Source organism: Protopterus annectens, chromosome 2.part0 (genome assembly GCF_019279795.1).
Source record: "Protopterus annectens isolate FY-2018-M chromosome 2.part0, PAN1.0, whole genome shotgun sequence".
Lineage (NCBI taxonomy): Eukaryota > Metazoa > Chordata > Ceratodontiformes > Protopteridae > Protopterus > Protopterus annectens.
In genome coordinates, this window is record NC_056728.1 from 1,067,641,943 (window position 1) to 1,067,659,255 (window position 17,313).

The window sequence follows — 17,313 nt, forward strand, 5'->3', positions numbered from 1 at the left end:
TGCTGCTTCAGCTACAGAGACATGTGTGCTTTTATACACTGATGTTTTCTGTCCTCATGTACTGTCAGATGGACATTCTTGCACACAGTGATGTTTTGGGGACAAGGGTGACTGCAGCTGTGTCTGGTATTGTGGGCAGATGCCTACATATTCATGGTGAGTTATGCCATTCTGGAGAGGGAGCTGCAGACACTTGCTGCTGGGTCTGTGTATCCGGTTCAGCACCTTGGTACAGTGCTAGCAGGGGAATTCATACTTGTACATTCATTGACATGACAGTATGGTCTTATCTTGCTGTGGCAATATCTCACAGCTGTACAGATTTGCACAAGTTACCCAGATGCAGGGGCCATGAGTCAGGACATTACCCCTATTGTGGTGTACGGGTGGGTATGTAGCCACCCATTTATGTGTTTGTAGCCAGGGATAGTGTGTGCACACAGATTTGTGTCGGACCTTGCACATTCCATGCTGCCCATGCTCCCACCCCCCTCTGTTATTCTATCCTCATCCATACATTATGCATACATTCTCTGATACTTTCCTTAAAGTTATCACCCCATCACAGCTGTGTTTTTGTGTTGGTCCACAGTTCATGCAATGGGACATGTTGGACATGTTACTGTGGTTTGTCCACGTGGCCTTGCATGTGGCTTATGTGGAGTGTGTTATGTTGTTATTTGGGTGTCCATAACATAACATGCATTGGCAGTACATGTGAGATACAGGCCTTTAGCAGAGGCCTGTGGGCCATTTGGTGTTGATGCGGGCCAGATGTGGTACGCCGTTGCATTCTGTCAGTCCTACAGTCTCAGACCACCATACGGTATATTCCCCTGGGGTGACAGGGTAGGTGTGCTAGGTGTTCATGCCAATACCTTCTATCAGTCTTGATCAAGTGATGTGGATGCTTGCAGGGTACTACCTATGGCTAGGGACACACCTGCATGGGACACCTGCACTGCATGGTGCATTCTTTTGCTATTGCCATATACAGGTGGGGTCATATTGTACCCATTCCCCACAGCAGGGATACGACCAGAGAGGTACACGTGGGTGGTGTTTGCGTGAGATGAGTGCATGTGTGTTATGGACACTACCTGCATCTGACACACAGATATGTATGGGGCATTTCAGTTATGCTGGCATGTGCAGTTACAGCAGCTATTTCCCAATACATCAGTCCTACTTCCTCAAGTCTTCGGGCAGACAGCACCGGTATCCCCTAATAATGGACCAGATAATGTGATGCATTACTGTATTTACAATTCCAAGGGTGTGTCCATTTCACATTTACACAATATATACTGTATGTCTGGGGTATTTTCCCCTGTGTACTGCTTGTATATCTAGCCCAACAGCCATGCCATGTCAATCTTTCAGATGGTGACACATATTACCACAATACATTTACAATGGCTTACTGCTAGCATGTGTTATACTGGTGGTAATTGTCTTTGGAACTGCAGTTGTGAGGACTTGGCCCTGTCATCAGCAGTAGTGGGCAATGGCCACCAGGTCTTACCACAACATGCATATATACTGACCATTTTCACACAATATAAAACACACACCAACCTAACACACACATACCTGCTTATTGTGCAAATGCTACAATCTATCCTGCTACCTTGGCCACCTCTGGGCATCTGTGCTACAGTAGTATTATACCTACACATACATGTTACTACATTTCTGCATAGGGTTGTGGGGAGGCACACCTGACTGTTATGATGTGTGTACATCAGATTGGGGGGCACACCAGACCATTACTACATTTCTAAATAGATTTGGGGGGGCACACCTGACTGTTACTACATTTCTAAGTAGGGTTGGAGGAGCATGCCTAACTGTTTCTACATTTCTGCAAAGGATTGGGGGGGGGGCACACCTGACTATTTCTACATTTCTACACAGGATTGGGGGCACACCTGACAATTTCTTCATTTCTACATAGGATTGGGGGGCCCACCTGACTGTTTCTATATTTCTACACAGGATTGGGGGGGCACACCTGACTGTTACTACATTTCTAAATGGGATTGGGGGCACACCTGATTGTTTCTACATTTCTACACAGAATTGGGGGCACACCTGACTATTTCTGCATTTCTACACAGGATTTGGGGGGCACACCTGACTGTTTCTACATTTCTACATAGGATTGGGGGGCACACCTGACACTTGTACACATTTGCTATGACTGTACTGGTAAGGCAGGTACTCCATTTCATTCTGTATTCTAACCTATCATACTGACTAGAGGCATATCAGTGTACTACAGGTCTTAGGTTTGATTGACCTACATATTAGTTTCTGACTTCCTACCTTTCAGAACTAACATCCCACTGCCTGACCTGCTGTAGTCTGTCTTTGTAGCCCTGGGGGGGAGGTTACCCATAGGCATCTTTCAGAGGCCATAGCACAGCCTTTGTTTGAGTTTGTCTACACCTTTCCTGCTGGCTGAGACTGTTGTTGGGTATGTGAACCTCCTTGACTGGCATGTGTGAGTTATATGGACACACATGTGGCCCAGCACATGTCCTGCAGTGGATTTTGTCACCCTGTGTAGTACTGGCTACTATGGTGACACCAGTATTTATTACAGATCTCATTGTGCCACTATAGATGTCTACTATCTGCTGGCATACCATTCAGCCACACGATTTCCTTGCATGCTCACATCCATACCATAGATACAGGTAACAACAAATACTACTCCATTCGGCAATTGGTAGGTTGAGTGACTTACCTTGTGGGTGTGTCAGTATTGAGGGTGGTGCTGCAGGGCTGCCTATGTCGGATGCACATAGTACACTCCTTACACGTGGTTGAATAAAGGTAGTGTCATGTTTGGCATCCCTTTTACTGTATGTGTGAGTCAGAGAGAGGTGTCATTCCCTGGGTCCCTCCTGTGTCAGTGTATGTGCTATGCGTTGCCTCTTTGCCAAGGCCAGGGCATACTGGGCATGCCTCCTTCTGCCTACTGGGGCAGGCTCAGGTTGTTCATCCTCTGAGTCAATCTGTGCTTGTGCAGGCCTTGGCAATGGTAGGGGGTTGTGTGGCCCTGCCCTGTGCTGTTTCTGCTGCAGCTGTTTCCAAAGGAACATATTGTGTAGCATGGCACATGCGATGACAATTTGGGTACATGTAGCTGGTGAGTACTGCAAGGCTCCACTGGATGTGTCCAGGCACCGGAGCCATGACTTGAGCATCCCAGACAGATGCTCTATTATGATTCTGGTCTGTGCGTGTGCCTCATTATGGAGTTCTTGTTCAGGTGTGTGTGCATTTCTGATGGGTGTCATCAGCCATGGCTCCAGTGCATAACCAACATCCCCCATTAGGTGAGCGTAAGGGATATCCCCATTGGAAATCTCTGGTACAGCTGTGTTGAATGCCAGATGTGGGAATTGTGAAATCTTCCACGGCAGCCAGCACACACATTCATTATTTTGCCCTGGGCATTGCACATGACCTGGCAGGAGGAGAAGCCCTTGTGGTTGATGTAGACCTTACCCCCCTCACTGGGTAGCACTTTGATGCATATGTGCATGCATTCTATAGCACCCACTACCTCAGGGTATTCTGCTATTTGGAGGAACAGTTGCATATTGCTGGCCAACGCCTCATGGGTGTTGGGGAAATATACATGCTCACCGGCATGTGCTGACATGGCATCCAGGAACTGGTGGAGTACTCTGGATGCTGATGCCTGTGAGATCCCCATCGTATCCACAGTTGGCCTTTGGAAGGTACCTGCAGCTAGTATCCTTAGGCCTACACATACCTTGGTATCCACTGGGATGGGTTCCCCTCTGTTAGTTCTGTGTGTCAGGCGTGGCCGGCACAGCTCAACAATTTGCTGTAAGAGGTCCTTGTCCACCCTATAGTGTTACACTATGTCCAGCTCATGTAGCCCCTGGTAGGTTACCCTGGGAATGTACACTCTCCTCCGTCTCTTCACTGAGGGTTGGTCAACAGCATTGCCATCCTCTCTACCATCAGCCTTTTCCACATGTTGTTGTATGATAGCTGTTGCAGCCCCTATCATTTTGTTGTTTTGTTTGTTAAAATTTCCCCACTTGTATACACTGGTGGGTGTAGAGTATGGAAAAAAACAGAGGGAAAGGTGTTTGCATAGTTTATAGTAGTGTTCTGGGCCGGGCTGGTCTGCTGCCTGTGTAATTGGCTGATTCTGATACATTTCACCTGCCAGCTACGCTAGTTCTCCTAGATTACCTTCCTCTTGCTGTTTTCCATTCCCGTTGCCTTCCTGTTTAAGCCAGGGGTGCACAGCACAAAGACAGTGCTTAAATGTGCACAGATCTGCTACTCCTGGTTTACTTTTTTTCCCTTTAAAACCCATTGCACGGTGCGCACACCTGCTTAGGCAATTTAAAGAGTGCAAGGCAGCTTCAGACATGCCCACTTACTTAGCTCTGCTAAGCTAGGAGCAGACCCGAGCCACAGAGCTCCAATCCACTTATAGTATGCCTGACACCCCCCCATGATGTCAGCTAACTCCTAGGCTTGCACCAAGCTATTCCTGCTCTTACACTGTTGGGTGCTGACTAGCATGCAGGGGAAATCTGAGATTCAGTATCATTCCCCTCATTTGCATAGGATTGCCTACTAATGCATAGTTACATGTCCCACACTGAGCTTCCCCCCTTAGTAACCACTGTTCACTGGCCATGTTGTCTTCTGCCTGCCTTTGAGTATAATGGCAAGATAGTGATTTTGGTTAGAATGCTTATTTTATGTTTTTTTTTTTTCTTATTTGATGCACGATCCTGTTTGCGCACGGCTGCCCTACGCTTATTTAGCTGAGATCAGCTAAAAAAAAATAAAAGTTGATTTTTTTTAAATTTTGCAAGTGTTTTCCATGCCAATTGTCTTATAGATGGCCATTTGCATGCTTTCTACATGATATCTACCCTTTATTTTGAGCTGTTATAGCTCCTTTTTGTAATTTGAAGAAATGCACTCTGTTACTGGTGGAGTACATTTCTGCAAATTACATTAGTCCTGCACAGTAGGTTTCCAGCTTCCTGATCGCAAATTCACTTCATTTGCATGGATTTCTCCTGCAAATGGGCTAAATTGCATACAGGGGCTGAGTCCATGCAGGACTAGTGCAGGAGTGCTCATGCACGTACCTATAGGTTATTCCTGGATTGCACGGCAGACATATTGCCTGCTGGAGCTCCTGCACTAGTCCTGCATGCTGTACAGGGCTTGCAGAATCTGGGGGCTTATGTTTTCTAATCAAATAATTAAGAATTTATTAATAATTGTGTGTCCTATTACTTACACAAATTATTTTTTAATATCTTGTGATACTCAGAAAATGTTAGAATTTAAAAGTGTGACCTATTATATTGGAATCAATTTCTCTCAGCTAATAAAGTAATTCTGCAGACTATTTGATCAGCAGATATAGTTTGCAAAATTGCAATTGCAAAACATATCCAAACTTGTAAGGATTTTATGCATACTAAGCTTGTACCCTCATTAGAGGCATACAATAAGAGGGGGTCTATATCATAAGACCGAAGAGGCATTTAATCGAACACCTCTTTGGCGACACATAAAGAGTGAACGCACTAAAGCGTGAATGCTCAGAACAGCGATTTTTTTCCCTGGGAAAGAAATTGGTAGCACAAACACACACACTTTCAAACATAATGTGGGGGGCTTCACCACCCACACCCCCCAACATGGGGGGGGTTGTGCCCCCACCCCCCAACTAAATATACCAACTCCGAGATCGCACTACAATGGGGAAAGGGGCAAACACACAGGGATGGCCAAGTGATTTCTTTCCCAGTGAAAGAAATTGCTGTTTTGAGCTTTCGCACTTTAGTTCGTTCGCTATTTATGTGCCGCCGAAGAGGTGTTCGAGTAAATGCCTCTTCGGTCTTATGATATAGACCCCCCAATAAGAGTAACTTAAAAATATTGGATTTTATCTCAACAATTGTTAATAGCTCACCCAAGAACACTTCATACATATCTGCTATTTATAAAATTCTCAGAAATAATTTTAGCAAAACAGATGTTTCTTTTTGGAATTATTTAAGTGAAGTTAATAGATGAGTATTCTCAGAAAAAGATAAAAAAAAATTGTTTACAGTCGGCAAAGAAATCTACATATTTCCTGTTCTGGCATGTATACACATGGAAATTTCTAAATAGATGCTTTTTCACCTCACATAGACTATCAATAATGTACAAGAAAGATGAAATGAAATGCTGGAAATGTGGACACCCTCATGCTGACTGAATACATATGGTTGTTAATTGCAAAATAATTTCCCCATTTTGGTTAGACTTTAAATATCTTTGTAAAGCTCTATAGAATGCCAACTATATAATTTCTGACTCCCTTATCCTTTTCAATGCTCCTTTTCCTGAAGTCATTCCTAAAAGCCAAACATTTTTACCTTGGTCTTTCCTCTCTTTAGCAAGGAAAATTGTTACTAAAAATTGGAAATCCCAATCTACTCCTGTCTTTAAAGTTGAGTTTTCCATCTTGTGAATTACATTTGTAACAATGAGATTGCTACTATAAAAGCAAGGCTAACAAAACAACTCATTTAATTGCTTCGACAAAATTGTCTAATCTGTTAGAGAAATATTAAGTGTTCTCTTATGTATATTGCTTTTTTAGTTGTTATGGACATTTTATATAGTTTATTTGTTTTTTTCTTGTTACTATACAGTTAAGTTATTTTGTTATAAAATGAATAAAAACATTTGGGAAACATGTGAAATGTGCTGCCTAGATAATTTAAGTGTCCACCTCTCACATAGAACAAAAAAATCCAGGCCAAGCAGATTTCTTAAAACAGAAAACAAAATGGAGCAGGTATCAGAAAGCAGCTCTAAAAGGACACAGAAAAAAACATCAGTTTGCTCACCCAGCAGAGAATCACCAGCAGTGCTTTAGTTTATGCAGGCTTCAAATCTTTTCAGGCAGAGAGCCAATACCCATGACTATCAAAGTGTGCATATGACTGCAAAGTGGGGGTTGTTGTTAAGTTATGCTGTGACACCAAAACCCTCCAAATGGACATTACCAAGTAAATCTAAAAATGGACTCCAAAGAAATACTATAAATTGTAGTATCATCAGTTTTGATAGACAGTCTCTTGCCTCATCACATTATAGAAATCACTCCTCTAAAATGTAGTCTAGGAACCTAGGAATGTGGATTCATAGCTCCCTCTCCTTTGACCATCATGAGACAGTGGGTGTTAAGGCATCCTTTTGTTTCACTCAGCTATTTGCCAAGGCAATATTATTAAGGTCTAAACAAATCAGTACATTTTCCTCTTTACTGTGCATCTCACTAAATATTATCAAGTAGTTAAAAAAGAACCAAATTGTTCTTAACCAAAAAGATCATAGGCCTAAAGCCCCTGGGCAACCAAGAGAGTCTGCAAGCTCTGAACCTTTTTTTCAATGCCTTATAGTCTTTTGGTGTAAAAGAGGCCCAGCTGCCCTGGAACTCCTGTATCTCTGCAAATCCAATATCTGTACCAATATTAGAACATGGAATTTAAATATTTTACAACAGATGTATAAAACATGGTGGAGGAACAGGTTTACAACCCAGTGTCCTCCAAACCTCTCATATAAACTTCCACTGCGTGCTAAGCAGCATGACTCACTATCTTCCTTAAATCATTACCTAGATGGCTACATGGGCATCCACAAATTTGCTTCAGAATTGACTGGCATGGACCTCATGGGAAGAGGGATAAAGTCTGAGGGAGTGTGCTGGTAAGGTGTGAATGGTCATAAAACTCCAAGGCCTATGAATATCTATGAATCTAAAATAAGCTATATGTAAAAAAATAATTTAACTGAAGGGGACATGTGACTACATAACTTACATTAACTAAAGGTACTTATTGGCCAAAACAGCAATTGCAAACATATTAGGAACAAAGAGCAGTTACTGGCTGCTGAGAGGACTACACAGTAATGAATACGCTGCCACTCATTGCACAGAAATGGATGGCTGTGAGCTCTTGTAGGATGTACTGCTAACTACTGATTATGCAATGTCCTGGAGCAGGTGGAAATATGAGCTTAGATGTGTCATCACCTATATCTGTATACTGCACATTGTAACCCTGTAGGACACAGGCTTAATGCCTTGCAAATGGAGGCTGTAGAAAAGTGGGTGATTTACACCAACACTGAAAATGTTTAACAAAGCTCAAAATAGTACACTGGCCAATAGCAACAACACTCTATAAGTTCCAGAGCAATTGCAGGCCTAGAATGGCTTGGTTCCCTCTCCTGACTAAATTCAGCAAACAATTTCTCAGCAGGAGACTACATGAATGAGCATCTAGCACTGTGGACTCCATAGCGTAATAAAAATCAGTTATCCCTAATCTTGTAGGGCTTTGTAGTATAGGAAAATCTGATAGATTAGGGCAAAATCAAGTGCTTACAGCATCACATGTAACAGCTAATCGGAAATGAGCACAAAGCCACGCAAATGCAGGCAATTTATTGCAATGTTGAAATGACCAAAAGACTCAAAAGTTCTCACTCATCAAATAAAATTACATTCTTAAAGGTTTTAAAGCTATGGTTTCATATCCTCTCCTCTCAATAGAATTAAATTTGCAAACTATTTTTCTGTAGGTTAACTTAAAAGTACAAAGTGAACAGCTAGCACGGTATGCTCAGGAAAATAGTAAAGATTATCCTAGATTTTTTAGGGCTTGGTTGCATTGATCAGTCCAGTAAATTCAGTGAAAATTAGTAGCTTTCAGTTTGGCATGTAGTTACTGAAGTGAATACATGAAGTACAAGATCCATTTCAGCTTGTAGCAATTAAGGAAGCAAATTCTTATAATCTTTTCAGCTGTTGTGATTACTGGGCACTAAGGATATAAAACAAATAAACAGTTTAAAACAAAAAAATGTATTTGTACAAGCAGTCATGCAAGCACAAAAACGGAATACAATATCTAGATAAAACCCAATTATTTTCCATGATACAAATTTCATTCAACATACATCCTGACCACTATGTATGATACTGTCCAGGGAAGCTGCTTCTATGTTACATTTAACTTTTACTTTTGAGACTAACTTGTTAAGTGTCATGCACACTGCCAGAACTACAACTTTAGGTTGTCCACCCTTTCCTACTCTTTATGCTGGTGTCCACCTCATTTCCTAGCTTATAACTTAACTGCTGAGGAGTTCTGAGGGAGTTCTGCAATGAGTAAGAATGAAAATGCTTAACTGGATTTAATAAACCTTTTTGCTGACCTGTGAAGTGGTTTTCATCCTTGCCTTCTCCAGGAGTGGTCTTTGGATTGTCCTTAATCGTGTCTTGGTTCTCTGTAATTTAGCTTATTTATAAATACTCTCTCTTGTGATTATTGCTCTCAGTATTTGCTCTATCAAAACGAGGTAGCTATTCCAAAGCATTGTGTAATCTAATTGCAGTCTATTAGAGCAGCTGGTAATTGCCTGCTACAAATATTAAGACAAGAGCATTATATGTAAAAAAAATAAATAAAAATATTTTAACAGAACAGAACAAAATAACACTGTTCCACTCTTGTTGGTTCGACCCACAGAATACCTGTATAATCGGGTCTGTTGCACTGACCTAGTTGAAATCTAGTCTCACTGATCGCCTTTGCAGTTTTAGGTGACCTGGTTCAGCCTGCTTCATTCAGCCTAACTATGTCTGGGCTCACCCCATTCCCTACTTTACCCTCAATTCCCACTCAGCCCCAATGCATCTAACCACTCTCATCAATTACTAATATCCACTCACAAACAGTGCTATTCATCTAAACCCATTAAACACTCAACTATATCCTCTCACTTGTACTACAAACAGATAGTTCCACCTTCTCACTCTCATTCCCCATGATCTACTAATTCTCATGATACATTCTAGTATTCTCCTCTGTTCCTCTTCATAAACTCACCCTACCCTAATTTGACTTCTTCCTTTTCTACATAATGATAATTCCTCACTATATCAGACACCTAAAATATTGTCCCTTCACACAAGCCTCCTCACACTCTTTACTGTAACTAACTACCTAAAAACTCATAACAATAACATATCCAACACTTTCTCCCCTCCACTGATTACACTCCAACATCCTCTTCATTCATTATCCATAAACCATGAGAAAGCTCCATACCTCTATATCACCACCAATATAGATTACTTCCCACTTAGATACATTCCCCTCTATTCCAAATCTCAAACTTCTCTTAAGTCTAACAATCTTTTAACAAAACTCTCTACCTTACTTGTCTACTTTTCCACTCATTTAAAGCTCAGCGGTGATATTCACCCTAATCCTGGCCCCAAAACAAACCTAAAACAAACCGTCAACACTACATCCCTTCAGAACAATAAACACATCCCTCATTGGCTCACACCTGCTACTTCTTAGCATGAATGCAAGAAGCATAGTTCATAGGTTCATAGGTTCATAGGTTCATACTAGGCTATCTGCCCTAGGGCATTTATAAGCCTAGCCAGAATGTGTTTGGCTTTCGCCACCCATTTTAAATTTATTTTGCTATGCCCTTTTTTGAGGTTAGTATACTGTGCCTCTGTCTAACAGCGACACAGAAGTGATACCCGGGGTAAACCTACGATCTCCCATCCATTCATCAAGATTCCTCTTGAAGAGAGTCAATGAGGGACTCTGCCTAACCTGGACTGGGATTTTATTCCAGAGTGAAGGGAGCCTCTGGGTTATGAATCTGTCCCTCCAGCATGTCCTATTTATTTCAGTGCTGAGGTTCAAGTCTCTTGAGTGCGTAGCTCGATGGGATTTGGATTTTTTGAGGTGCAGCATGTCCATTAATTCCGGGTTGGACATGGCTTTATACGTCAGGCACAGATCGCCTCTGAACAGGCGGTATGCCACTGAGTAGAGCTGGAGTTTCTTTAACCGGGCAGCATATGGCATCTGTTTGAGCCCTTTGATCCTCTTGGTGAGGTACTTTCCAGTTGCTGCAGGTGTCTGGTAAGGTACATCCCAAAAGGGGCATTGTACTCAATTATGGGCCTGATGAGGGATGAGTAAAGAGGCACGATGACCTCCCCTGATCTAGATGTGAATCCCTTCATGATTAGGTGGGCTATATAAAATGTTTTTCTAACCACTTTGGCCACGTGGTTGTCAAATGAGAGATTGCTATCAACTTGGGTCCCCAGGTCCCTAATTACTTCTTCTGTACTTAATGGATTACCACCTATGTGGTAATTTGTGGGCACTTTGTTTTTGCCAAAGGGATGACTATACACTTTTGGCATTTAGCTTGAGGCCATGGCTCTGGCACCAGTTGTCTGTTTCTATGAGGCCCTTTTGGAGGATGCTTGTGTCGGCTGGAGAGTCGATTATGGTGCCCAGTTTGCAGTCATCTGCGAACTTGGTCAGCCACAGTCCTTCCGTGTTGGCCTGTACCTCCGAGAAATATATACCGAACAAGAGAGGTCCCAGGACTGAGCCTTGTGGGACACCACTTGTAACGGGTTTGGAGTCTGACATGGCTCCAGCAATTCTAACCATGTGGGTTCTGTCCTTGAGCCAGTTTGCAATCCATCTAGTGACATAGGGGTTTATATTTAAGCTGGTGAGCTTATCTATAATGCCAGTGGGGTATTGTATCGAAGGCTTTTGCGAGGTCCAGGTAGGCTGTGTGGACCACCTTCCCCTCGTCAATGGCCTTGGTGACTGTTTCAAAGAAATCAACCAGGTTTAAGAGGCAGGATCTGCCCTTAACAAAGCCGAACTGGGTAGGATCCAGTATTTGTAGGTCCCCAATATCTTTATTTATGAGGTCCATGATGATCCTTTCCATAGCTTTGCAGACTAAGCTAGTCAGGCTTATGGGGCAATAGTTTCCAGGATCCGTTGAGGCACCACCTTTATGGAGAGGGACCACTGTTGCTGTACGCCACTCTTTGGGCACATATCCTGTAGTAAGGCTGAGATTGAACAGTAGTTTTATGTTTGGGTTTAGCTCTTCTTGGAGTTCATGTAGGACACAGTCCGGGACACCATCTGGTCCCATTGATGCTGTGTTTTTTGCTTTGGAGAGGGCGGCTCTTACCAGAGCATCTGAGATGTCAGGGGTGCAGCACTCTGCTGGGATAGATATTTGCCCTTTTGGTGGGGAGGGGGGGAGAAGTTTGCACTGAACCTGTCAGCTAGGATGTTGGCAATGTCTGTGGGTTCGGTGTATTTTTTGTCATTTTGGACTAATTCTGAGCATATCTGGGAATTACCACCCATGTTCCTAACATAACTAAAGAAAGCCTTGTGATTATCCTTAGTGTCCAGTGAATTTTTCTCTCGAAGCTGGCCTTAGACAATTTTATGTGTGCCCGTAGTTTTTTGCTAATACTGATCAGTGATGCCTTCCCTTTTTGGGATTTTGCTCTATCATTTAGTAGCTTCCTCCTTCTATTGTATAGTTTGTTTATGGCTGGGGTCCACCAGACAGGACATCTGCCTTTGGAGGATTGGGTCTTGGTTTTATTTGGGATCGCATGATCCATGCATTCCTGAAGGTGTTCATAGAATGCGTTTATAAAGGATTCTGCGGTCTGGGCCGTATTTTCCACAGGCCCGGGGGCTTTGAAGGATTCCACCTCAGTTTTGAGGAGTGTGAAATTTGCTTTAGAGAAGTTTTTCACTGTGGTTTTCTGGGCAGGGGTGGGGTCGGGATGTGAATATCCAGTGAGATTAGTTTATGGTCTGATCTTACCAGTGAGGGATACACTTCTGGTCTGGAGCATAGAGTCCCCATGTTGGTGATGATCAGGTCCAGTATGTTTTCCCCTCTTGTGGGAGTGGTAACAAGTTGTAACATAGCATTTGAGTTTACAAATTCTAGGAACCTTTGGGCTAGGGTGTTGGAGCTAGAGTAATGCTCCCAGTCTATGTTTGGGTAGTTGAAGTCGCCCAATATAATGGTGTTTGGAGAGACCTTCATATTTTCCAGTGTTCTCAGGAAGGCCGAGTGGGGTTCCTGGGATTGGGAGGGTGGTCAGTAGCAGGCTATAAACTGGAAGGCAGTTTTACCCACTGTTAGTTGCACATGGATAGTCTCTGATGCTTCGTGCTTTGCCACCAACCTGGAGGTGTGGGTATCTTTGATGAATATCGATACTCCCCCTCCTTTTGTGGTTCGGTCCAAGTTTTGGGGCCGAAAAGCATGGTATGAGGTATAACCTGGTAGTGCTGGTGTGCTCTCAGGAGCCCTGAACCAGGTTTCTGTTACTGCACAGATATTGATGTTCTCCATGCTAAGGAGAGTTTCGAGTGCGTGCATCTTGAGGTTTAGACTTCTGGCTTTGAGTAGCATTACTCTTAGTTTCTTATCCATTGTGATACCTATGGAGGTGGTTTTGTCTTTTGAGCCTTGCCTAAAAAAGGCACTATGGGGGTAGCAAGAGCCTTTGCCAATATCCGAAAGCCCAGGGGTGACAGGTGCAAGCCGTCCCTAGCGAAGCATCATGGCTTGTCGAGCATATCATCCCAAGCTGACAAGCATTGGATCCCCTTTGAATGACACCAGTACTTAAGCCAATTGTTGAAATTGATCATCTTGTCTTCGTATTGTGGCATCATTCTTGGTGAGGGTAAGATGCTACTCAAGGTCAGGGTCATACCGGCCTGGGCTACATGCTCAGAGAGCTCCTTTATGTCTCTTTTCATGTAGTCCAGGGAGGTACGTCTCAGGTCATTCACACCAGCATGGACAATGACTGAGTCATATTTGTACTTGCCTTGGAGTGACCTGAGTGCTTGTGTTATGTGGCGGATCCTAGCGCCCAACAGGCTGCTCACCGTGACCCTCTCCTTGTTCAGCCTGGTGAGCGGGACGTCAGTGTGCCTGACGATAGAGTCACCTATTACAAGTGTATCAGGTGTGTTGTTTAGTCTTAAGGGCTGTGACTGTTTGGCACACTGGCTTTGTGAGATATGTGTTACACGTGTTTTGTTTTGGGGTAGCGGCTGCTTGGGTGTCTGCTTTGGAGGTCTCTGCTGCTTCAGCAGATCTTTATTTAGAGCCTCCGAGTATGTTTTTGTGTGATTATGTGTTTGGTTTGCTGTCGTGGTAGGTCTATGTGAGACTGGAATTGTAGTGAGTGTGGTTTCCTTCTCCTCCTGACTGGTTATGCCAGTACTGAGTTGAGAGAGCTTAGCCTCCAGTTTGGCTATATGGTTGCATCTCTCACATGTGTTGGAATTTGTTGGGAGGAGGAGAGGGTTGTCTGTGTACATGAGGCAGTTGTAACATTGCCTCAAGATTCCCAGATTCACCAGCTGGAATGGATAGGAGATTGACAACTGACCTTTGGACATGCTAGAATAATATTGGGAATTCCTTAATAATTGAAAACCAGGGCCAGTGGGGAGTGAGGGTGTAGTGCTTTTAATTTTTAGTGCTGACTTATATAATTGCTTTAGTGAGCAAGTGCCAGGTAACTTAAGTGCAATATGTTACAGGTAACTTAAATGCAAAAAATGACAAACAGTAACTTTCATTCAAGTGAAACAAGGAAATAAGTACAGTAAGCAATGCAGATATCACTAGTGATCCACAGAAGCACTGAGAAGCCGCGTATTAGGTGGAATTAGCGTTCCAGGGAAATAACAAGCAAACAAACAACAAACATATAAACAAAGCTAGATTCAGCAGGCCTGGATCTAGTCTATGCTACAGCAAACAAGGTGTACCAATTTCAGTAAGATACAGTTCAAATATTTAGGCACTATAAACCTTTAACCAGAAATTCCCAGCTCAGAAGGGCAGAGTCCAGCCTCTTCTCCCACAAGAGTGCAGACCACAAACCTTCTTAATGTAAAATAACTGGCCTGAAGCCCAAGTGCTTAAACCAGAACTAATACACTTTAAGAATAACAGACACTGGGCTCTCAATCAGCAGTTCCCAACTTAGAAGGATGAAAGCTACCTGTCCTGCCACCACAGTGCATGCCACAAACCTTCCTAATGTAAAACAACTGGTCTGAAGCCCAAGTGCTTAATCCAAAAGACTTAGAATGATAGCTACACTTTAATCAAGTTACTACCAAGCAGTAATAAATACAATTGAATACTTTAGAGAATGCCTGGATTAGTGCTCAAGTTACACAAACAAAGCTAGATCCAGGAGGCCGGAATCCAGTCTATGCCACAGCAAACAAGGCGCACCAACTTCAGTAAGAAGCAGTTCAGATATGCATGCACAATAAGCCTTCAACCAGAAATTCCCAGCTCAGAAGGGCAGAGTCCAGCCTCTCCTCCCACAAGAGTGCAGACCACGAACCCTCTTAATGTAAAATAACTGGCCTGAAAGCCCAAGTGCTTAAACCAGAATTGATACACTTTTAGAATAACAGACACTGAGCCCTCAGTCAGCAGTTCCCAACCTAGAAGGATGTAAGCTACCTGTTCTGCCACTACAGTGCAGACCACAAACCCTCTCAGTGGCTTAGAATGAGTTACACCAAGCAGTAATAAATACAACTGAGTACTTTTAAGATGATGCAAAAGTAAAAAAAAGTAGGTAGAAACACAAGTACAGTAAAAGCAGATGAAATTTTTTTTTTTTTTTTTTTCTGAACAAGTGCTGAGATCCAAGAAACAGATTTGAGTGCTGAAACTAGAAAACTGGCTAGTTATAAACTGAAACTAGAAAACTGGCTCATTGACTATGTATCTCATAGTCAATGAGATACATGAACTACATGCCAGCCATTCACAATACACCCCTGACTTGCAGTTCTCAGAGAATCCTGTCTGAAGCCGGAAATGAACAACAATGAAATTATATCTCCTGGTTATAATATTCACAGTATTGATAAGAAAAACAAGTGTGGAGTGGGAGTAGCCATTATTTATAAAAAGTAATCAAAAATTAGAACACATTGAATCAAGTATCCCAGAATTCAATAACACTGAAATATTAGTTAGCAAACTTGAGCTAAACCCCCAAAAATTAATTACCATTATAGGCATCTGTATTCCTCCTGGCAATATTCTTACTTTAATCAAAGAAAATTTCCAGTACTTATCCTTAACTTAGTCACAAGAAATCATAATTATTGATGACTTTAACACCAACTGGTTCATCTGAAATTCTGATAACTCCACTGGTTTCATTAACCTGTGTAGCTTTACCCAGGTTATTCAGTATTCTACCAGAGTAGACAAAGGCACCAAAAAACAATTTATTTTAGACTGGATCCTAACAAATAAACCATCAAACACTTTCCACTCAGGCTGCCTCCCTGACAGCATTAGTGACCACCTCCCAACATATCTTCTTAGACACCATTTTCACCCCTCGAGAAACACCACCTACAGTCAAATTTGTAACAGATACCTTTAAAAAAAAAACTTTACTGATCTTCAGAAAAAAACTATAACAACTCATAAAAATTGGGACTTTGGCTACCGAATACTAGAAACCTTGAACTGCAAAACAACGAAAGTAAAACAGCGAAAGGGGCAATTATCGAACAACTGCAACACTGAAATAAAAATACATCGAATAGCCATATTTGGCCAACATCACACACACAACCAACCAAGGTGGGGGGGTTCCACCCCCAACTGCCCCCCTAACTATATATATATCAACTCTGAGATTGCACTTGGGGAATAGGGCAAATTTAAAAGGTTTCCCTTTACTTACCTTACGCATCACATTACTTCTTGGTTGTTGGCCAACTATGGTCATTTGATGTATTTTTTTTCAAAGTTGCTGTTATTTGATAATTGTCCTTTTTGCTGTTTTATGTGGATTATTTCATGGTTCCAGATTTTTAGGATTTGGTAGCCGATCATGGACCCCAAAAATGTTGGTCCTCCCTGCATTAAAAAACCTCCTTCAGCCTGGCCAACCAACAACACAAACCCCATCAGTTTCTAGAAAAAATGACAGCATAGCCACAAAATTTAACATAGTTTTTTACAAACTCCATGCTTTCACTTTCTAAGAACTACTGTTGTACTCTTCCAACTATCCCAGTTCCATCAAATGAAACCAATGACTCGTTTTGATTCAAGCCCATCCAAATCAACACAGTAAAAAAATACTCATTAAACTTAAAACTCCAACCCTTGCTGCTGATAAATTATCTAATGAATTCCTTAAAGTAGCTGCAGATGCCATCTCCTTCCCAATTTCCATTCTCATTAATCACAAAATATTGAAAAACTAACTACATTCCAGTACTCTAGAAGATAGCTTACATCATCCCACTACATAAGGGAGGG